At 42.8% G+C, this 23,052-nt stretch overlaps 1 protein-coding gene across 12 annotated transcripts in view; it reads left to right on the top strand.

Moving 5' to 3' along the window:
- Positions 1–23,052, top strand: part of LOC134209273 (calcium-binding protein E63-1) — a 370,945-nt gene that overhangs the window by 303,315 nt on the left and 44,578 nt on the right. The gene's annotated exons all lie outside the window — the stretch shown is intronic.

Genomic DNA, 23,052 nt, shown 5'->3' with positions numbered 1-23,052 from the left:
CCCTATTGCCGCTTTCTTTCAGCATGATATCCGCCCAAGGACATGTTCCTGCTGCTGCTCCTGCCGCTGTCTGATATCTTACTCCAGAGAGAACCGGTTGGGTGCGGCTGCGGTTGGCTGTTCGTGCGGGTTGGTTAGCAGCAGCGCTATTTCATAAGTATATGTACTTGGAGATTACGAGCTTAATGGTGGCAGAAGGAAAATGTAATTTGTTTATCTATTTATGGCTCGAAGCGATCGGGCTAATGGGAAATAAGTGAGCTTGATGCGTATTGTTGTTCGAGACTTGCTGTGGAAAGCCTCATATTGCTAAGACGAAGTGGATTCAACTTTTTGACATGTTGTATTTCCAAAACAAGTTGAACTAAGCGCTATTTACCAACACCATTAGGATGTAGGTTTTAATTGAACTACATGGAATGAGATTTTAGAAAATTTACTGCATCCTCTAATTCGGGATAAATAAAGGTGACAAGTAAAATATAGCTAAAACGACTAGGATAAGGATATACAACTGTACCACAATCAACACTACAATGTGAGTCCCACGCGTAAACACAGCACAACAATGCCCTCCTTCATTCTCATCGATTTCCCATAAAAAGCATCGAACTATCTTTTGGACTCTATGTCGATTGCACAATGGCTTTCTACCCACAGCTTAAATGTAGATAGCGGAAAAAGTTCGCGATTGAAAGACAGTTGTATTTCTTGCATAGTTATGTAGCAAGAGTGCGTAGGTAATGCAGTTTTACCTTCTGTCATTTATCATGAGGCAAGGGAATTAATGAGGACAAAGGAACTTTTGGTCTTTTGAATTAAAATTAATTCCGCATTACTGTTTTTAGGTGCTACAACTCTTATACTTTTAAAGCAAAAAATGTGCACAGGAAAAACGGTTTTGCTGAATTTGAATGAATTTTAACCACCGATTGGTTATCTCATTGCCGTCAATGATAATTGTTCTCGCATGGAAAACGAATTAATTGAATGCAATCAATTTATTTAATAGCCTAACGAGAAGAATGGTTCAATTCAGTTGCAGCACTGCGTTGATCCTGTCCGCAGAGCAAACGCTAAACCTCATTACAGCCCACTCGACGCTGTAGTACTGTAGCTGCAGGGGACCGGTTAATAGCGAAGCAACCCCGCTACTGCAGCGGGTGGCCGACCATGGTCTGGTCAGCAATCAGAGCAGAGCACTCCTCGAGTCGATTGTTTCTTTTCCTTTCTTGCCAGAGTTGTTCGCGTTTAATTTCCTGTTCTGGTTTATTTTAATTGAATTGCTATACAGCATTCGCCGAGAGCACTTCCACCCGATTAAGCCCACCCGGGCCGACGCTGGTGTTGTTGGTTTGAGTAGCTGCGGAGCGCTGCTGGTTGCGCCCCCATAGCGATTCGTCATTTCCGTTTCCGCTCCGGATCCTTCGAAGCGGTTTTCTTTGTTGCGTTCACTCAAAGAGGAGCACACAAAAGGGTATTTTTCTGGCGAACAGAAGAACAGAAAAACCCGCCAAACTTCGGCTCGCCGGGCGAAACACACTTACCTATAAGGTGGTCCGTCCATGAAAAACTTCAAGCTTTTCGGGAAAATGGGTATATGAAGAAGCGTAACGATATATTCGACCTGAACTATTTAGACGTTCAATACAAACAACTGGTCGAAACGAGGAGGGAACAAGAAGTTCTTATGTTTTGAGTAACGTACTCACTAGACCATTCCATACTGAGAGTCTTTTTGATATCCGTCGCAAGCTGTCACGTCGCGTCGTCGTCGCCACATGGATGGTAGAACAGGGTTGGTGGCTTTGCAGCACTTGCCCCAACCACTTGAACCGTAAACCGAAAGCGATGAAAACTAATTGGAAACAAATTTAATTAAAGCAAATTGTAATTTGCTCTCTATGCGGTGGCGTTGATGGTGCGAGATGTCTTGGTTTTTTGGTGGAAATTTTGCAACTTTTATTGGATTTGAGTGCATCAAGAATGGGTTAACTACAAAAAAACGCATTCATAATATTTATCTATGGTTGATTCGAAAGCCCTTGGGCTAAATGGAGCATTTTTAGCAAAACAAAAAAGTAAAGTAAACGATAATAGCTATGACTAGGTTTGTATCCCGATCCGATAAAGTAACTTTTTCAGGTGAACAATTTTCTAGTCTCGTCAGGACATAAAGTATTCAAAGGATATGACACATTCTTCGAACAGGTCTACAAGAGCACCAATTCTTGATACTATTTTTTTGAGATTATATATATATATATATATATATATATATATATATATATATATATATATATATGTTTCCCGGTTTTATCACAAACGCCCGAATGACACTCGCCCGAATAGACCAAACGCCCGAAAAGACCATTCGCCCGAATGGACCATTCGCCCGAAAAGACTATTCGCCCGAATAGACTATATGCCCGAATAAACTCACTTGATGAAAAGATTTTTTATGACTAATAAAAAGAAATAATATATTTGATTTCCTACACTCAGCGAACTGGACTATCGAAATTCATAACTGGCGCCTTATGAATGTTCGACTGATTATTCCACTAACAGTGCTTCTTATACGCAGTTACCTTCCCGAGTATTCAAGCGTCGATGGACGTGTGGTCTATATACCGGCCTCCCGACCCCGACGTCCATGGTTCGAACCCAGTCTGCCGCACTTTGCTTTTTTAAAATGAAAATCATCATTCATAAGGCAACATATTGAAATTCATACCGATTCCTTGTGGCAAATTTTCATAAGGCGTTTGATTGAAAATCATACGTCCATTTTCCTCAGTGTACTTATATCTCATATTTTGTTGTACACGTCTCTCACGTGTATCTAAATATTCGTTTCGTTTATTTGAGAAATAATAAGAAAAATAACGACGTTATTGTACTTCCTTTTTCATAATATTCAAATAAAGACTTGATTTCTTTATATATGTATGCATAAAGCCCTTTAAGGTAGCTTCACACTTCGGGAATTTGGTCCGCAGATTTTTTCCCCAGGGTACAGTGACCAAAATCCGACGGAAAACTTTCCCGATATGTAAATCCCCATTTAACATTGATTATAAATAAAATCTACTCATCACTGTCTTGCAATCCATTCACATAGAAAAAAAATCAGTTTCAATCGCTCAGCATTGTTGAGAGAATCAGATATTAAAATATGTTTTATGTATGCTGGTCATTTATACCGGTCCACAAACATCCTGAAATGAATCAACCTGACGGAATAATTAGAGCTGTAGAGAAAAATAACGTTGCAAGGGTATATATTTAAACCAATCGTCAAAAATTAGAGGCGCAAATAGGAATTCACCCTTCTTTTCTTCATACATTGTTCTTTCTATATATATTGAAGACATGATTTCTTTCCTAAGTATTAAGGTTCAAGCAAAATTCGTTTTAAAGATAAGCAAAAACGAGCCACGTCGTATAATGTAACGCCGGTGACGACGTGATGAACTCTTATAACCATCAGAATGTGACGATATATATTCTCGCGCTTAGTTTCATACGGACGTAACTGTATTGATCGATTTCTCTTAATCGATTTTATATGTTGCTAATAACTCAATTGATTCAAATGCTAGAACCGTGATTATTGATTTTGCTGCAAGATACAATCGTCCTTTATCACACCAAACCATTAAATCATCGACAAACTGACACAATTCGGTTCAATAATAAAAAGAAATCATCGACGAAGAGAAATCGATCAATACAGTTACGCCCCTATGAAACTAAGCGCGAGATATGTGTATTAGAGTGATTCAAATTTTGACTTTTTTGCTCCCCAATGTTTAAGGGATTGCATCACGCGCGGATTGTAAGCACGCGCGATTTGAAGTTTGTATGGAAATTACTATGAAAACAGTAACCACAGACTCTTGGTCTATGACTAAGTCGAGTCAAGTCCGAGACACTGAGGACGACCTTACTGTTGAGGTCGAAATACGTATCTGTCAAGGTACAATTGTCTTATGAAAAGAGGGCTAAAACAAAGCTAAAGCTAAGCTAAACCAAAAGTTAAGCTGAAGCTAAGCTAAAGCTAAAGCTGTTTAAAGCTAAGCTAAAGTTAAAGCTAAAGTTGTTAAAGCTAAGCCTAAAGTTAAGCTAAGCTAAGCTAAAGCCCCTAAAGCTAAGCTTAAAGCTAAGCTAAAGTTAAGCCCTAAGCTAAGTTAAGCTAGTTAAAGCCCCAGCTGTTAAGCTAAAGCTAAGCTAAAGTTAAGCTGTTAAGCTGAAAGCCCTGCTAAAGCTGCCCAGTTGTTAAAGCTTAAAGCCCAGTTAAGCTAAAGCTGGCAGCAGCTTAAAGCCTGTCTCTTAAAGTCAGCCCAGCCCAGCTCCCAGTCCGCCCGGGCCCAGCCGTGCTCAGCCCTGGCCCCAGCCTGTCCAGCTCCGCCCAGCTCCGCCCCAGCCCAGCTCCAGCTGCCCCAGCCCTGGCCAGCCTCTCAGCCCCAGCCCGCCTGCGCCCGGCCCCCAGCCCCAGCCCAGCCCTGGCTCACCAGTCAGCCCTCAGCCTCCGCTCACCAGCCTGGGCCTCAGCCCTGCTCCAGCCTCCGCCTGGGCCCCTGGCTCAGCCCAGCCTGCCTCCAGTCCAGCCTGGGCTCAGCCTGCCCCAGCCCTGCCTCAGCCTGGCCCAGCCTGGCCTCAGCCTGCCCTGCTCAGCCCAGCCTCCAGCCTCCGCCTCAGCCCCGCTCAGCCTGCCCAGCCTGGCTCAGCCTGCCCAGCCTCCGCCCAGCCCTGGGCTCAGCCTCCAGCCCAGCTCCAGCTCCCGCCGCCCAGCCCGTCCTCCTGGGCAGCCCGTCTGCCTGCCTGCCTCAGCCTCCCGGCCCAGCCCTGGCCCCAGCCGCCAGCCCGGCTCAGCCTCCAGCCCCAGCCTGCCCAGCCTGCTCCCAGCTCGCCCGCCAGCCCGCTCAGCCTGGCCTGCCTGCCCGCCCAGCCCTGCTCAGCTCCCAGCCTGAGCCTGCCCGCCAGCCCCGCCCAGCCCAGGCTGCCCAGCCTGCCCGCCTCAGCCCGCTCAGCCCCAGTCAACAGCCCCTGCCCAGCCCAGCCCGCCTGCCCCAGCCTGCCCAGCCTGGGCTCAGCCTCCAGCCTGCTCAGCCTGCCTCAGCCCGTCTCAGCCCGCTCAGCCTGGCTCCAGCCTGCCTGCCTCAGCCTGCCCTGCTCACTGCTCAGCCTCCTCAGCCAGCCTGGGCTCAGCCTGCTCAGCCTGGCCAGCTCCGCCCCAGCCTCCAGCCTCAGCCCGCTCAGCCTCCAGCCTGCCTGTGCCCGCTCAGCCTGGGTCAGCCTGCCTCAGCCTGCCTCAGCCTGCTCATTCAGCCTGCTCAGCCCGCCTCAGCCTGCCTGCTCGCCTGCTCAGCCTGCCTCAGCCTGGCTCAGCCTGTCAGCCTGCCTGCCTCCAGCTCGCTCAGCCTGCCTCAGCCTGCTCAGCCTGTCTGCCTCAGCTCAGTCAGCCTGCCTGCTCAGCCTGCTCAGCTCAGCTCGCTCAGTTTCGGCTCAGCTGTTTGCCTGTGCTCGTGCTGGAAGCTCGCTGCTCAGCTGCTGCTCAAAGCTCTCAGCTAAGCTCAGCTCTAAGCTGCTAGCAGTTTTGCTGCTCAAGCTGCTTCAAGAAAAACCAGTTTCACAGCTAAGCTAAAACTAAGCTAAAGTTAAAGCTAAGCTAAAGCTAAGCCAAATGCTAATGTTTCGGTACATTCAAGGTAATGACATTAGATTATTATTATTTATTCAGACTAAGGCCGAAGTGGCCTGTGCGGTATATAAGAGTCTTCTCCATTCGGCTCGGTCCATGGCTACACGTCGCCAACCACGCAGTCTACGGAGGGTCCGCAAGTCATCTTCCACCTGATCGATCCACCTTGCCCGCTGCGCACCTCGCCTTCTTGTGCCCGTCGGATCGTTGTCGAGAACCATTTTCACCGGGTTACTGTCCGACATTCTGGCTACGTGCCCGGCCCATCGCAGTCGTCCGATTTTCGCGGTGTGAACGATGGATGGTTCTCCCAACAGCTGATGCAATTCGTGGTTCATTCGCCTGCCTCCACGTACCGTCCGCCATCTGCACCCCACCATAGATGGTACGCAGCACTTTCCTTTCGAAAACTCAAGTGCGCGTTGGTCCTCCACGAAGCATCGTCCAGGTCTCGTGTCCGTAAAGGACTACCGGTCTAATTAGCGTTTTGTAGATTGTCAGTTTGGTACGGCGGCGAACTCTATTCGATCGGAGCGTCTTGCGGAGTCCAAAGTACGTACGATTTCCAGCCACTATGCGTCTCCGAATTTCTCTGCTGGTGTCACTTTCGGCAGTCACCAGTGAGCCCAAGTACACAAATTCTTCTACCACCTCGATTTCGTCACCACCAATGCAAACTCGCGGTGGGTGGCTCACATTGTCTTCTCTTGAACCTCTGCCTATCATGTACTTCGTCTTCGACGTGTTGATTACTAGTCCGATCCGCTTAGCTTCCCTCTTCAGTCTGATGTAGGCTTCCTCCATCTTCTCAAAGTTACGTGCCATAATATCTATGTCGTCGGCGAAACCAAATAGCTGGACGGACTTATTGAAAATTGTACCACTCGTGTTAATCCCTGCTCTTCGTATTACCCCTTCCAAAGCGATGTTGAATAGCAAACACGAAAGACCATCACCTTGCCGTAACCCTCTGCGGGTTTCGAAGGGACTCGAGAATGCCCTGAAACTCGAACTACGCACATCACCCGATCCATCGTCGCTTTGATCAACCGTGTCAGTTTATCCGGAAAACCGTGTTCGTGCATTAGCTGCCATAGCTGGTCCCGATCGATTGTATCATATGCGGCTTTGAAGTCGATGAATAGATGATGTGTGGGCACGTTGTATTCGCGGCATTTCTGCAGTACTTGGCGAATGGCGAACACCTGGTCCGTGGTGGAGCGTTCGCCCATAAAACCCGCCTGGTACTGCCCCACGAACTCCCTTGCAGTTGGTGCTAGTCGACGGCATAAAATTTGGGAGAGTACCTTGTAGGCGGCGTTCAGCAATGTGATTGCGCGGTAGTTGCTACAATCCAGCTTATCCTCCTTTTTGTAGTTGGGACACACGAGACCTTCCTCCCACTCTTGCGCTAAAACCTCCTCCTCCCAAATCTTGGTAATGACCAGTGCAGCGCTCTAGCCAGTGCCTAACTACCGTGTTCAAATAGCTCTCCTGGTAGCTGGTCAACTCCAGGGGCTTTATTGCTTTTCAGCCGGCCAATCTCCTCCTGGATTTCCTGAAGATCCGGAGCCAGTAAACGTATGTCCTGCACGCGTTCTCCCAGGTTCATCACCATACCGCCATCTTCGTCTGCCACATTGCCATTCAGGTGTTCTTCGTAGTGCTGCCGCCACCTTTGGATCACCTCACGCTCGTTCGTAAGAAGGTTCCCGTTTATGTCCTTACACATATCAGGCTGTGGCACGTGGCCCTTACGTGAACGGTTTAACTTCTCATAGAACTTTCGTGTGTTATTAGCGCGGTACAGTTGCTCCGTTTCTTCACGGTCTCGATCTTCCTGCTGGCGCTTTTTCCTCCGGAAAATCGGAATTTTGTCTGTTCCGCGCCCGTTTATATCGTGCCTCGTTCGCCCTCGTGCGGTGTTGCAGCAATCTCGCCCATGCTGCATTCTTCTCTTCCACTAACTGCTCACATTCGCCGTCATACCAGTCGTTTCTCTGATCCGGGGCACCGTGCCTAGTGCAGCAGGTTGCGGTGCTACCAATGGCGGATCGAATATCTCTCCAGCCATCTTCAAGAGACGCTGCGCCTAGCTGCTCTTCCGTTGGAAGTGCCACTTCCAGCTGCTGCGCGTATTCTTGGGCTAGTCTACCGTCTTGTAGCCGCCCAATGTTAAGCCGCGGCGTCCGACTTCGACGCGTGTTGTACACCGTCGAGAGTTTTGAGCGCAGGCATACTGCAACGAGGTAGTGGTCGGATTCAATATTCGCACTGCGGTAAGTGCGGACATTCGTGATGTCGGAGAAGAATTTACCGTCGATTAGAACGTGATCGATTTGGTTTTCCGTTTCTTGGTTAGGTGATCTCCATGTGGCCTTGTGGATATTTTTGCGGGGAAAGAAGGTGCTTCGGACTACCATTCCGCGGGAGGCTGCGAAGTTTATGCATCGTTGGCCGTTGTCATTCGATACGGTGTGCAGACTATCCGGTCCGATGACCGGTCTATACATTTCCTCCTTCCTACCTGTGCGTTCATGTCACCGATGACGATTTTAACGTCCCGCAGTGGGCATCCATCGTATGTCTGCTCCAGCTGTGCGTAGAACGCTTCTTTCTCGTCGTCGGGTCTCCCTTCGTGTGGGCAGTGCACGTTGATGATGCTATAGTTGAAGAAACGGCCTTTAATCCTCAGCTTGCACATCCTTGCGTTGATTGGCTGCCACCCAATCACGCGTTGGCGCATCTTACCCAGCACTATGAAGCCGGTTCCCAGCTCGTTGGTGGTGCCACAGCTTTGGTAGAAGGTAGCCGCTCGATGCCCGCTTTTCCACACTTTCTGTCCTGTCCAGCAAATCTCCTGCAGCGCCACGACGTCGAAGTTGCGGGGATGTAATTCATCGTAGATCATCCTGTCGCAACCTGCGAAACCTAGCGACTTGCAATTCCATGTTCCAAGCTTCCAGTCGTGATCCTGTATTCGTCGCCTAGGTCTTTGCCGATTATATCGAGTCGCATTATCTCTTATATTGTTCGTAATGATTGGTTTTCTAGGGGGCTTATTGGGCCTGCGCAAACCTCCTGTCTCGTCGGAGGGCCGTCGTGTCAGGGCTGTTTAGCGTCCCACCTAACACCAGGACTTGGGCTTGTGCGCTTTGAGCGGCACACGGTCGCTTTGGTGGGGCCTACTTGCGGATACATGCAGCTTTTTATAGAGGTTTAACAGGGCCCACTGTCAAACCCCACCACATCCTAGGCAAGCCCCACAACTCGCAGATGGCCTGGGGAGGGATCGTCAAGCCCTTGGACATAGTCCCTGCTGCCCGCTGACATTAGAGCATTCGTTATTTTCAGACAAATGAAAATCACAACAATGTTGTTGTTACTGCATATTTTCAGTACTTTCTTGAATACTAATCATTATCTATCCCTTCATTATTTATAGTTGTCAAAAGACATCTAGTGGAAAATATGCGAACTAATATTTCTCTTTCTTTGAGCTTTTAACACCCGGTAAACGGTGTGAACAATTTAATTTAATGTTTTAAATGAATCTCCAATGCAACGACCAAAACAAAATAACCAAAAAATATTATTTGAATGAAATAAAATCGTTTTTAGTTTTTCTAGAGAATGAAAAAAAAACAATGATTATATGGAAATTTTTAAAAAGTTATTTACCAAATATTTTCTGGCCCGCAAGCCTGCTCTAATTTTTAACGCATTATTGTAAAATCCCGTTTTTGGAAAACCTTGCGAATCACTCGCCCGGTTTCAGACATGGAAACATAAGTTAAGGCAAATTTTTATAACGTTTTTCGTAGAATATGGTCGAAAAAATTGAGGGGACGCATATGCTCCGGAAATAGTGCATTTAGGGATTTGCAAAGGGTACACCCAAAACGATCGTCTCGGTGAGTCATGTTCTTGCGAATACCAACGCTTCGACCAATCTGCTAATCTAGCCCGCTAAGGTTGGGTTGAACCGAGCGGAATTGAAAAATCTTCTACCAGAAAGGTCATGTACCTACCAGATTCCGTGGCAGATTTACGGTCTGTTATTTCATTATTCATCGAACATTTCTGAAGGTGTACGGTTGAGGTAGCACGAATGTGGGACCTAAATCATAAACGAATTGTCTAAAATTCAACATACAGAACCACATAAGCCGCAAAATCGAATCGCATGGGAGGTGCAGTGTACGGCAACTAATCAGAATTTAATTAATTCAATATAAATTAAATTTACAAACACCACTAGCTAATCCTGATGAGTTCAATGAGCTTTAAAAATAATGTCGAGTTTATTCTACGGAATGCAAAAAAATCTGAAAAAGCGAGTCTACCGAACTTAATAAATCTATCGAGCAGTCAGTGAACTAGCAATTGCTCCTTGAACGAGAAGTTCCTCGGTTGTTACAATCCACAATTAATTCACAGCGGTTGCTTACGATGTAATCATATTTTGTGGTAGCATGGCATCGCGATTCCTTTGGTCGGTGATGAGCAGTACACCTGATGTCCAATACGGATGATATGATTTTGCTGATTATCGAGGTGACAACTGCTTTAGGGAGCATGAAATGGATATTGAAATGTTTCGTAGAGCGTGAATGATTGTATATGACAGACATATGCATTCCATAATGGAACGTCCCGTTCCTGGTTTGAATATAAGTATCTTGATGCGAGCTGACAGGTTAGTTATCAATCTAACTATGGTTCAGAAAGATTACATTTGATAGATTTCCGATTTACTTCCTGTAATATCGACATACATGTTGCACTAAATTATTACCGGAACCATCGAAATTAAGCTAGGGGAAATGACGGCTTTGGCAGGTTTCGTTCTATTATTGTCAGGAGGGTTTTCGTTGACCAAATTTGATGAAATTTGGCCACAATATTCTTTGATATGCAAAGAATGTTTAGGCCAAATTTGAGCATAATTAGTTATAGAAAACCCCCCTGACAATAATAAAACAAAGCCTGCCAAAGCCGTTATTTCCCCTACCTTAAAAAACATATTTGCTCTAGTTTAGCTTAGCATGATCGACTGTACAGTACACTTCGTAGTTGCTAGTCGTAGCCAAAATTTATTCCTTCTGATTATTTGTCCACATATAAAGCTATATAGATGAAGAATCAGAAGGAATAAATTTTGGCTGTTACGCTCTTTTCAAATGTTGGTTCAGAAATATGCACAGCTCACCAATTGAATAGTCTCTAGGGATGGGAAACCCGACAAGTTAATCGAAACAAATCACAATTATATCAACATGTGTTATGAATAACAATATCTGCAATAATTTTGTTATGATTTCTCTGTCTTAGATGAAGAAAAGAAAAAAACTATGATCGTCATAACAAAATGAGATGTTATTAATACAAAAAGAAATGTTTGTAACACATCCAGTGATAACTATTTTCTTTTCAATAACATAATTTGTAAAAATTCTCGATATTTTCATCACTTATCATGTAACACATCGTACTATATTTGTGTTCCATTGAAAACATATTTTGTTATGTTATTGTTAAAACTAGAAGAAATTTTGTAGTTATTTTTGTTATTTCAACTAGTAATGATACATGTTATATAATAACCTCTGTTATATAAAAAAAAGCTGTAACAGAATAACAAGTTCCAATACAAATCTGTTACCACCTACTGGTCGGGAAGCCATTCTCACCGTACATGATTTGGAGTTTTATTGATTCAATGCCAATAACGATGATCGGCCACGTCCTGACAGTCAATTTTGGATAAGAAGAGGAAAATTAGCACAAAACTCATTACTACAAAAGACCAAGCAGTCCTCTGCATCTCCGTGAGCGGCACGGGAAAGGTATAGTTCATTAGTTCAAAAGGCAATCAGTGTTGCTAGAATTATGCTCAAATCTCAATCATCGAAGCTTCATGCCCGAGCTAACTCGCTCGAAGCTAAGAGCTTCGCGCTTAGGTTTTTCACGCAGAATTCCTCTCGGAGGTCCTTCGTAGCTTAGTTCAACCAGTAAGTTAATAAAAGCACCAGAACGTAGTTTGAGAATCAAGCATTCTACAAGCTCGCTGATCATCGGAAGAAAGTAGAGTTTCGCTTGACTTCATCACTCCAAGACTGTCGATGGAAAAGTACTCTTTCATTGCTCGATACAAGTCCACATCGGAATGATCTTCACGTGAGCCAGCATGGAACGAATAATGTACCATACTAGGAAGGCTTCCCCCACAGCTTCCGCCACAAATGGTCCATCCCAAACGTGTTTTTATGGCTATAGGCTGATCTTGCTTAACCTCTCGGCTCTGCAGGACCAGACTTACGTGTGCGTGTTGTAGACCTATCAGAATTCTGGGACGAGCATATTCATACGAATCAATAGGCAAACCGCGTAAGTATGAGTTCTGTTGCTTCATTCTGCCCACGTTCAAAGATTGTTTTGGCAGTTGTAGCTCCATCACCGTGCGCACTCCATCCAGCTTGAATCTCTTGGCTCCGTCGTGGGTTCCTGCAATTGTGAATGTCATGATATCCCGACCAGTAGATAGTAACAGATTTATATCAGGCCTTGTTATTCTGTTACAGCAGTTTTTATAACAGCGGTTGTTATAAAACATGTACCATTAGTAGTTAAAATAACAAAAATTGTAACAAAATCTCTTCTAGTTTTAACAAAAATATTACTGAATATGTTATTTTTTGAACAAAATTATAACTCGTTGTGTTACATAAAAAGGCGTGAAAATAGCTTATACTATAACAAATTATGTTCTTGAAAAGATTATGATTATCCATAATGTAGGCAATTAACTTTGTCCAGCTGTTTCTACTTTGAATATAAGTTCAAGTTATACTGTAGGTGGTACCTTCGTTTTTTTTTCCAATTGCTATCTACCAAAAATGTAGGCAATTTTTTTCGGTAGAAATAAACATAACACATTATGTTATAATCATGTTATGACGATCATGAAATTTTCTTTCCTCCATCTTTGGCAGAGAATTTATAACAAAATTATTGCAAGTTTTGTTATTTGTAACACATATTGATATATTTGTGTTAAAATTTTGTTATGACTAACTGGTCGGGATGGGACTCTTCTTCGCAGCGTTCAGTGCTACCAGTCCACCGAGGAAATAATGGCGTTTCTACTCCGTCTAAGTCGAGCTCATCCGCAAGATCCTGATCCATCAGGCTTAGCTTTGATCCCTCATCTACGAAGGCAAATGTCTTCACGTATCCGTTCCTCCTCTGGATTGTCATCGGCAAGTAGCAAAATTGAACAACGCTTGAACTGGACCGATGAATGTTTCAATCATGAATTAATGCTTGGCGACTGTGGGTACATAACGGAACGTGTAGTTTTCCGGCTGTAGCAGTCTTGTAACGCAGCAAAAACAAGTTTACTTCTGCATCCCTGCTACAGCCGGAAAACTACACGTTCCATTTCAATCATGTCTTGACTCTTGAGGAACTGGTACTTGGCTTAGGGTCACTTGGGTTAAACAGTCTCCTTCTCTATCCTTTACTCGTTGTGCAGAAGTACATGATGTTTTCTGGTACAGCATTGGCCTTAAAACCGCCATTATGCTTTCCCAAACAACGCCGACAGAGATTGAAGTCGCGGATAACAGCCCACCGAGATTCTCGCTTGCACTTTTCAACAGACTTTGCAACTTTGCTTACATACCCGGTTGCAGTGTGCGATCGAATGATGGTGATTCTAGATGTGCATTGTGGAATCTAGTACCTTTCCTAGCAGGACCCGTCTCGTTTTGTACACACTTCGGTTTTTGAATATGCCTGGGATTGTCACCGTGCTAGCAGCCTCAGCCAGAAAATAAATCTAGTTTCCAGAGGTGGCCAGATTTACTCTAGGAAGCGTCTGACGATATTTGGCCCAATCTAGCTTGATTGTCGGAGGCAGTCTACTAACCAGCTGACGTAATAACGACACGTTATACATATTTTGGGCTTCAACAACAAAATCCATTATGATTTCGAGTCAATCTTCTCTCAAGATTAGCAACATTGTTATTTTGATTATTAACGAATGGATGATAGCTTCCGGTTGCCCAAACCGCATATGAAGTATCGAAATGACTCCTTCTACGTTCGAAGGATGCATCAAACGGCTTTTGACAGCATCGTAGCATCCTGATAAACACTTTTGTAGCCTTTTATCGCATTTTCTGCATCCGTAAAACAGCACATGGCAGTTGTATTAGTGTAAGATGCGAAGAATATAGGCCACTCTTCTGGCTTTCCGGAAAAAAAATGGAAGATCCTTCGATATTGCTTGGCGAGCCGCCAGCTGAGTTTTCGTGAGCGACGCAATTTCACCGGAAAAGAATCTTTGATTTCCTTCTGACTGCTCAATTGGAGGTATTCCGTAGCTCTCCGCCTCAGTAACTCCTACCGTACGGAGTTGGGATCTGTGCCCCTTATACCCGGCGCTAGTGCGTAATAATGCTGTGCTTGCACCGAGGCTTGTACTCCTTCTTCGTTGATGCGTCGATTTCCATGTCTATATGCCGAAGAATTATTCGATCAAATAACCACACTGGAGACTTCTTTCAAGGAAGTCGTCCGCCTTGCGCCAACGATTTGATGATCCTGCCGTACCGAACGATGATGGTTTGTTGTTACCTTCGGATGAACAACCGTCGCTTAAAAATGATTTTGCGTAGAATGCTGGGACGGATTGAAAGTGTCGGGATGAATTGAGGCGCGTTCTTGTTGACCATTGTTGTCATGCAACCATTCGTGTACACGGCTCATACTGCAACTAGACGTGGAACCCTTTTTACTGGCCATTTCTTCCAGGAAGGCTTACTTTTGCTCCAGATATTCTTTCGCAAATTATTCTAATAATCTAATAATTTAGGAACTCTGTCACTCTCTTTCAATTTTTGGAAAATGGCACGCTGTTCAACAATAACACCTCATACGATCTAACCTAAGTAGCGTGCAACATATCCAAGACCATAAGCAATAACGATAACCTAATAATAACAAATAGCATTAAATTTTTTTACGTGTATCGTTCGATTTCTCAATGCACGCTGAAAAATTTTCACCGATATCTCCTGCAGCTAAAAAATCGCGATGCTGGGTCATTAGGCCGAATGCCGTTAGGCCGAACGGTCATTAGGCCGAATGGCCATTAGGCCGAATGAGAACTGGGGAGTGAGAAGTGAGGAAGAAGTAGAACGGATGAAAAAAAAGGAAAAAGGAGGAAGAAGTAAGGAGGAAGAAGTGAGAAGGAAGAAGGAAGAAGGAAGAAAGAAGAAGGAAGAAGGAAGAAAGAAGAAGGAAGAGGGAAGAAAGAAGAAGAAAGAAGGAAGAAGGAAAAAGGATGAAGGAAGCAGGAAGCAGGAAGAAGGAAGAAGGAAGAAGGAAGAATGAAGAAGGAAGCAGGAAGAAGGATGAATGAAGAAGGAAGAAGGAAGAAGGAAGAAGGAAAAAGGAAGAAGGAAGAAGGAAGAAGGAAGGAGGAAGAAGCAAGAAGAAAGAAGGAAGAAGGAAGGAGGAAGAAGGAAGAAGGAAGAGGAAGAAGCAAGAAAGAAAAAGGAAGAAGGAAGAAGGAAGAAGGAAGAAGGACGAAAGAAGAAGAAAGAAGGAAGAATGAAGAAGGAAGAAGTAAGAAGGAAGAAGGAAGAAGGAAGAATGAAGAAGGAAGAAGGAAGAAGGAAGAAGGAAGAAAGAAAGAAGGTAGAAGGTAGAGGGAAGAAGAAAGAAGGAAGAAAGGAAAAGAAACAAGGATAAAGAAGAAAGAGGGAAGAAGGAAGAAAGAAGAAGGAAAAGGGAAGAAAGAAGAAGGAAGAAAGAATAAGAAAGAAGGAAGAAAACAGAAGCAAGAAGGAAGAAAACGGAGGCAAGAAGAAAGAAAACTGAAACAAGTAGAAAGAAAATGGAAGAAAGAAGAAGAAGGTAGAAGAAAGGGGAGAGAAGAAAGAAGGAAGAAAGAAGGAAGAAGAAAACAGAAGAAGGAAAAAGGGAGAAAGAAAAAGGAAAAAGGGAGAAGGAAGAAGGATAAAAGAAACATGAAAAGGAAGAAAGAGAAGGAAGAAGAAAGAAGGAACACGGGAGAAAGATGTAAGATAACGGAAGAAGGAAGAAAGAAGAAGAAGAAGAAAGAAGGAAAAAGAAAGAAGGAAGAAAGAAGAAGGAAGAAGGAGAAAGGAAAAATAAGAATATAGAAGGAAGAAAGAAGAAGAAAGAAGGAGGAAGTAAGAAGAAAGAAGATAGATAGAAGAAGGGAGAAGGAAGAAGGGGTAAGGTGAAAAAAGAACTTCTAATTTTTCACTTTTTGCTTCTTTTTGCTAATTCGGCCTAATGACCGTTCGGCCTAATGACCATTCGGCCTAATGGCCTGACACCAAATATCGCGTAGTCAAAACACAATATGGCTCGGAACCTCTGAAAAACACAACCTTGGAAGATGGCTGCCTACGTCCAAATTAGTAGTGCTGTGGCAGTATTCTACTGACAATACAGGCATACTCGCCGACAACGCCATCTGTGAGATAGACCGTGGGGTCGGTTTAGGACCGGGGGTCGGTTTGGGAACACTCTCCCCTACATATTCACATCTGAGTTTTCAGAACATCTAAAAATCTTTTGATACGAAAATTATTTTAAGCTTTTAGTGGAATGTATTTACTTGTCATAAGAAGAGTTTGTACAAAATTCCACTACTTTAATGTACCTTTGACAGATACGTATTTCGACCTCAACAGTAAGGCCGTCTTCAGTGTCTCATACTTGACTCGACTCGTTCGGAAAAAAAACTCCATGTAGTTCGAAAATGATAATTATGGCCGTATTTAATTCGGCGGAATTTCCGATTCCAGCAAACCAGAAACTTATAGGTACCGTTTTGACTCAAATTCCGAAAACTCGCTTTTTTATGGCTTTTTTTGTGTAATTTTTTTCATAAAGTGTTGCATTCGTTCGCAATCTTGATCCTAAATGGGGAAAAACGGTACGAGTTCAATTTTTAAAAGGAAAAAATGTTGAATTTACGATTGGCAGTGATAACATACTTTGCAAAAATAAATACTCTGGCTATTATTTCTCAAGCCTCTCGTAGATTAGCAAATTTTATTTGCAATGAAACAAAACATGCTATCAAAGTATTGATCGCCTCACCTCGCCACGTGGCTCATCTACTTCCGATGGCCATTCCGATCGCTTCAAAGTTGAATTTCATTGACCCAACGATGTGTAACAACCCCATTCCCAAAATTTATTTTTCTTGATTCAAATAGAAACGATAGCGAATTCGACCATCAACCGATGAATTTCAGAGTTTCTTTGCTCAACAATCATCTAAAATTTGTATAAGATTTGTCACGATCACGATTATCGAATCAATATTTGCAAGTATGCCAGTTACTTAAATTGAGTTCTAGGACGATATGAACAGTATGAGTTGTAACGAATCTGATCTTCCAGCCCATTATGGATGTTTTACAGATTCCATATGAAGAATAAAAAATGTACATAACGATCAGTAAAGGTATGAAAGGCTGTGGCACAAAAGATCAAAAAGACAAAACGTCGATAGCACAATTCATTCAGATTTAGTTGCAGCAACTTCTATGTGACTTGATCTGGTCGTATAGGAGTCGTTTTTTTTTCTTTCGGAAAAGACTTTCATGTACCGTCGAGCGGGGCTTCTTTTGATTCCGGGGGCTACTTTGGATTTTTGATTTTCTAAGGAAACTAAAAGTAAATAATACCAAATTCGAAACAGAAAGTTGCCATCCAACTATTAACAAGACACCCGAATGGTGACAATGGCAATTTGAGAGTAGTTTACTTTATAATTCTTGTTTCAAAATGTCCAAAGTAGCCCCCGATTTTTCAAAAGAAGCCCCGCACGACGGTATCTAATATGGAGGCTTACGAACCTTTACCCGAGCATACACTTGGTACAATCAAGTTTATGTAGAAACTTGATTGTACCAAGTGTATGCTCGGGTAAAGGTTCGTAAGCCTCCATATTAGAGACATGAAAGTCTTTTCCGAAAGAAAAAAAAACCTCAGTAGCTTCGACGCAAGAGGCTTGAAACCCTCCTTCCAAGCAGCTTGTTTTCTTTTTTTCGGTTCCGAAGCCTCCTTTAACTTGCTTAGAAGTGTTCTAACAAGTGCCTTGGAAGCCTCCAATGGAGAGGCTCGGAAGTCTCTTTTTTTGATTGCCTATATCCCTTTAGTTTTCGGGCCTGTTTTCTTTAAATAATGTAAAGGTTCAAAAGGGTACCTCTCAAGAAAAACGTTGAGAATTTGACTCTCGCTTGATTTGAATCGTGGATAAAAGTCGCCTTGAAAGCGACTTAATATGTACTTTATACGAAGGTATTTCAAAGACACCGTGTTTCATATCCATCCAACGCGGAAACGATGTGCTACGTGGCTTCTGCATACTGAATAGGATCGCGCTTTATCCGACCGAATCAACGCGAACTATCGAAGCAAGATATATTACTTTCTTTGTAACACGATGGGAACACAATGCTCGCCTGGTGGCTTCTGCATACTGTACAGCTAGTGCCGCATATTGTTTATAAACTAATCAGGTATGATTAAAAGTATATACAAAACTCGCTTAACTTTTCATAAGGACTTAAGTAACATTTTTCATTAATTAATTTGAGTACTGCAATCAAAAGCTTTCATGTTGTTCTGTTGATTGCGTTATTCAAATTAATTCATGAAAATATTTTACTTAGGTCCTTTTGAAAAGTTAAGCGAGAAATCATTACATTCCCAGAATATCTACGATACCATACATGAGCTATTACAACTCATAAAAATAGTTGAGACATCGAAGATCTTGTTAATAGTTTTGAATATTAAGACCAGTACTGAAGGACAGTTTGGAGTGTCGTAGATATTGAACAAATTATGTGGTGCGTCTATAATGGTGTTACGAGGTACTTTGGAACTATTCCAACTCATAAAACTTGAAAACATCGAAGATCTTCATGTTGATCCATTTGAAAATAAGATCTGTACTCAAGGATAGTTTGGACTGTCGTAGATGTCGAACGAATTTTGTAGTTTGTCTGTAATGGTGTAATGAATCAAACTCATAAAAATAGTTGAGACACCGGAGATCTTCATGTTGATCGATTTGAACATTAAGATCTGTACTCAAGGATAGTTTGGAGTGTCGTAGATATTGATCGAATTCAGTGGTGTGTCTATAATGGTGTTACGAGGTACCTTGGAGCTATTCCAACTCATAAAACTATTGAGGACATCGAAGATCTTCATGTTGATCGATTTGAATGTTAAGATCTGTACTCAAGGACATTTTGAAGTGTCGTAGATATTTATCGAATTCTGTGGTGTGTCTGTAATGGTGTTACGAGGTGCCTTGGAGCTATTCCAACTCATAAAACCAATGATGACATCGAAGATTGTCATGTTGATCAATTTGAACATTAAGATCTGTACTCAAGGACAGTTTAGAGTATCGTAGATGTCGAACGAATTCTGTGGTTTGTCTGTAATGGTGTAACGAAGTCTCGTGGAGCTATTCCAACTCATAAAAATAGTTGAGACACCGGAGATCTTCATGTTGATCGATTTGAACATTAAGATCTGTACTCAAGGACAGTTTGGAGTGTCGAAAATATTGATCGAATTCTGTGGTGCGTCTGTAATAGTGATACGAGGTACTTTGGAGCTATTCCAACTCATAAAACTAGTGAGGACATCGAAGATTTTTATGTTGATCGATTTGAATATTGAGATCTGTACTCAAGGGTAGTTTGGAATATTGTAGATGTCAAGTGAATTCTGTAGTTTGTCTGTAATGCTGCATAGTTGAGACACCGGAGATCTTCATGTTGATTGATTTGAATATTAAGATCTGTACTCAAGGATAGTTTGGAGTGTCGTAGATTTCGAACGAATTCTGTAGTTTGTCTGTAATGGTGTTACGAAGTCCCGTGGAGCTATTCCAAATCATAAAAATAGTTGAGACATCGAAGATCTTCATGATGATCGATCTGAATATTAAGATAGGATAGTTTGGAGAGTCGTAGATGTCGAGTGAAGTATGTAATGTGTCACGTGTCTGTAATGGTGTTACGAGGTACTGTGGAGCTATTCCAACTCATAAAAATAGTGAGGACATCGTTGATCTTCTTGTTCATCGATTAGAATATTAAGATCTGAGCTCAAGGACGGTTTCGAGTATCGTATATTAAAAAAGATCTGTTATATCGCTGGGCAGGTGCAGGATTTTATCATTAAGCGTTTCAATTTCAATTACAGTCGACTCTCCACATCTCGATGTTCTATATATCGATATCTCTCCCTATGACGATGGTTTCCTCGGTCCCTTCAATCTACATACATTATGGCTTTCTACATCTCGATAACCTCCCTATCTCGATATCCCCTTATCTCGATGGGTTCTGATCATATTTTGTTCAGGATTAACTCTTCGTATGTCGATATGTTCAAATTTTAAGGCTACTAGACCATCTTTGGACAATAGCAAACACATCAACAATAAGAAATGACATTTGTTTTGTTGACGTTTTTCATAGCAACGAGCTTTTTTGGATCTAGTACTCATTTCAATTTTTCTTCCATTCCTCGATCTCTCCCTATCTCGATGGTTCCTTCAATATCAAGATGTAAAGAGGCGACTGTATTCAAGAAGAATATGGTAAAGTATGGTGTTGATACCTTAGAACAGCGGTTCTCAACCTGGGGTACATGTACCCCTGGGGGTACCTTCGCCGAGCCCAGGGGGTACCTCGGACAAAAATGCGTAATGGCGGATGAATAACAATTTTTATCAAAACTTATTGATAAAGTTTTGATAATTTTGTATTTTTTTATTTCGAAACTTTGCCTTGTTTTCAATCCTGCCTTCTACATCCAGTACAATGGATAGAGGGTTGTGGGACAAAAGAGTGGGACAAAAGATCAAAAGGGCAAATCCTCGAATGAACAAATTTTAAAAATCTTCTTTGCAATCTACCTGATCAAAACTGCATGTTGAGTAATATGTTAAGAATATGATTCTTAACTAAAATCTAGAGTTTACAGATTCAGAAGGCTCCATTTGAGAGACATTGAGGCTTTTTCTCGAAAAGCTCAGCTGCTTCGAAGCAAGAAAATTGGAAGCATCCTTCTACGCTTCTCGGAAACCTCTTTCGAAGCAGCTCGAAGGACTCCTTTATAAAGGTTCAGAAGCCTTTTTTTTTCAAGAGGCCCGGAAGCCTCATTTCAAGTGACCCGGAAGCCTCATTTTGAGAGGTTCGGAAATTTTCTTTCAAGAGGCCTGGACTCCTTCTTTTAAGTTTTTTTCCTATGAAATTTCTTGTTTTTTCTGGTTCTTTTAAAAACCTCGGAATAATCTTTTTAAGGGACTCGGAGGGTATTTTTCAACAGGGTCGAAAGCCTCCTTTCAAGAGGCGAGAGCATACTTTCAAGAGGCTTGGAAGCTTTCTTTCTAGAGGCCCGGAAGTCTTCGTTTAAGCTTTCTTCCTTAAATTCTTTTTCTTTTTCTTTTAAAAAGCTCGGAAAGCTTTTTTCAAAAGGCTCGGAAGACTCCTTTCAAGAGGCTCGAAAGCCCTTCCTTAAAAAGGCTCGGAATTCTGCTTTCAAGAGGCTTGGAACCGTACTCTCGAAAGCCTCAGAAGCGTCCTTTCAAGATTCTCAGAAGCCTCATTTTAAGTGGCTCAAAAGCCTTCTTTCAAGAGGCTCAGAAACCTTTTTTAAAATGATTTGGAAGCATCCTTTCATCCAAAAGACTCGGAAGGCTCTCTTAAAAAGCTCGAAAGGTTTCTACCAAGAGGCTCAAAAGCCTCCTTTCTAGTGATTCGGAAGCCTTCTTTCAAAAGGCTCGAAGCCTTCCTTTAAGAGGCTCGGAATTCTTTTTTCAAGAGACTTGGAAGTGTCCATTTAAGATACTCCGAAGCCTCCTTTCAAATGGCTCGGAAGACTCCCTAACAGCACAAATCTGCTTTGGTTGTAGCAGCACTTATGTGACTTGATTTGGTCGTATATCAGCTACAGAACCTCGTGTATGACAAGTGTACTACTCGGGCTCTTTTGAAAAGCTCGAAAGCTTCCTTTCAAGAGGCTCGGAAGCCTCCTTTCAAAAGGCTCGGAAGCCTCCCTTTAGGAGGCTCGGATTTTTCCCTTCAAGAGGCTTGGAAGCGTCCATTCAAGATTCTCCAATGCCTTCTTTTAAGCTGCTAAAAAGCCGCCATTCAAGAGACTCGGACGGCTCAGAAATGCTTATTCAAAATACTCCGAAGCCTCCTTTCAGGGGGCTCAAAAGCCGCCATTCAATAGGCTCGTAAGACTCTTTTCATGAGGCTTGGAAGCCTGCTTTCAAGAGCTTGAAAACCTTCCATCAAGATGCTCAGAATTATTTTTTCAGAGGCTTGGATGTGTATTTTCAAAAGGGCTCAGAAGCGTCCTTTCAAGATACTCAGAAGCGTCCTTTCAAGTGGCTCTGAAGCCTTCCATAAAATGGCTCGTAAGGTCATTCAAGAGGCTCGGAAGCCTTCTTCCAAGACGCTTGGAAGCCTCTCTTGAAGGTGTTTAAAAGCCTTCTTTCAAGAGACTCGAAGTCCTCTCTTCAAGGTGCTCGGAGTTATTTTTCCAAGAGGCTTGGAAGCATACTTTATTGCAGCTCAGAGGCGTCCTTTCTAGATGCTCGGAAGCCTCCTTTTAGACTCGAAAACCGCCTTTCAAGAGACTCGGAAGCCTTTCTTCAAGAGGCTCGGAATGTTCTCTCGGAAGAGGCGCGGAATCCTACTTTCAAGAGGCTCGGAAGTCTCCTTTCAATACGCTCGGAAGCCTTCAATAGTAAAAAAAATCTGGAGGAAGCCCGATGTATCAACTTGAATTGAGAAGTTTCAAAGTAAATGTTAGTTTTCAGGCCTACTTTTCATATATTTTAAGAGTTACGATAATTTTCAGTTATAGCGAAAAACATAGGGGGTACCTCAATCAATGCAAAAGTTCGAAGGGGTACCTCTCAAGAAAAAGGTTGAGAACCGCTGCCTTAGAACATAAAAATTACAACTCAAGGATAGTTTGAATGCTCTAGATCATCGTAGCGCCCGTAACCTGACCTGTGCAATATTTTTCCTGGATGGAGCAGTTAATTTTAAACATTTTTGCTCTTAAAACTGATTTTTGACAGCTGATATTTGCCTTGGGTCATATATGACCCATCCGTATTGAATCGGTAAAACCTTTCATCCTTAGCCGTGTGGTAAGATGCAAGACCATACTGAAGGTGGCTGGATTCGATGCTCGGTCCGGTCTAGGAAACTTTCGGGTTAGAAATTTTCTCGACT

Source organism: Armigeres subalbatus, chromosome 2, assembly GCF_024139115.2.
Source record: "Armigeres subalbatus isolate Guangzhou_Male chromosome 2, GZ_Asu_2, whole genome shotgun sequence".
NCBI lineage: Eukaryota > Metazoa > Arthropoda > Insecta > Diptera > Culicidae > Armigeres > Armigeres subalbatus.
Note: the sequence above shows the minus strand (reverse complement) of the source record. Positions and strands in the feature narration are given on the sequence as shown.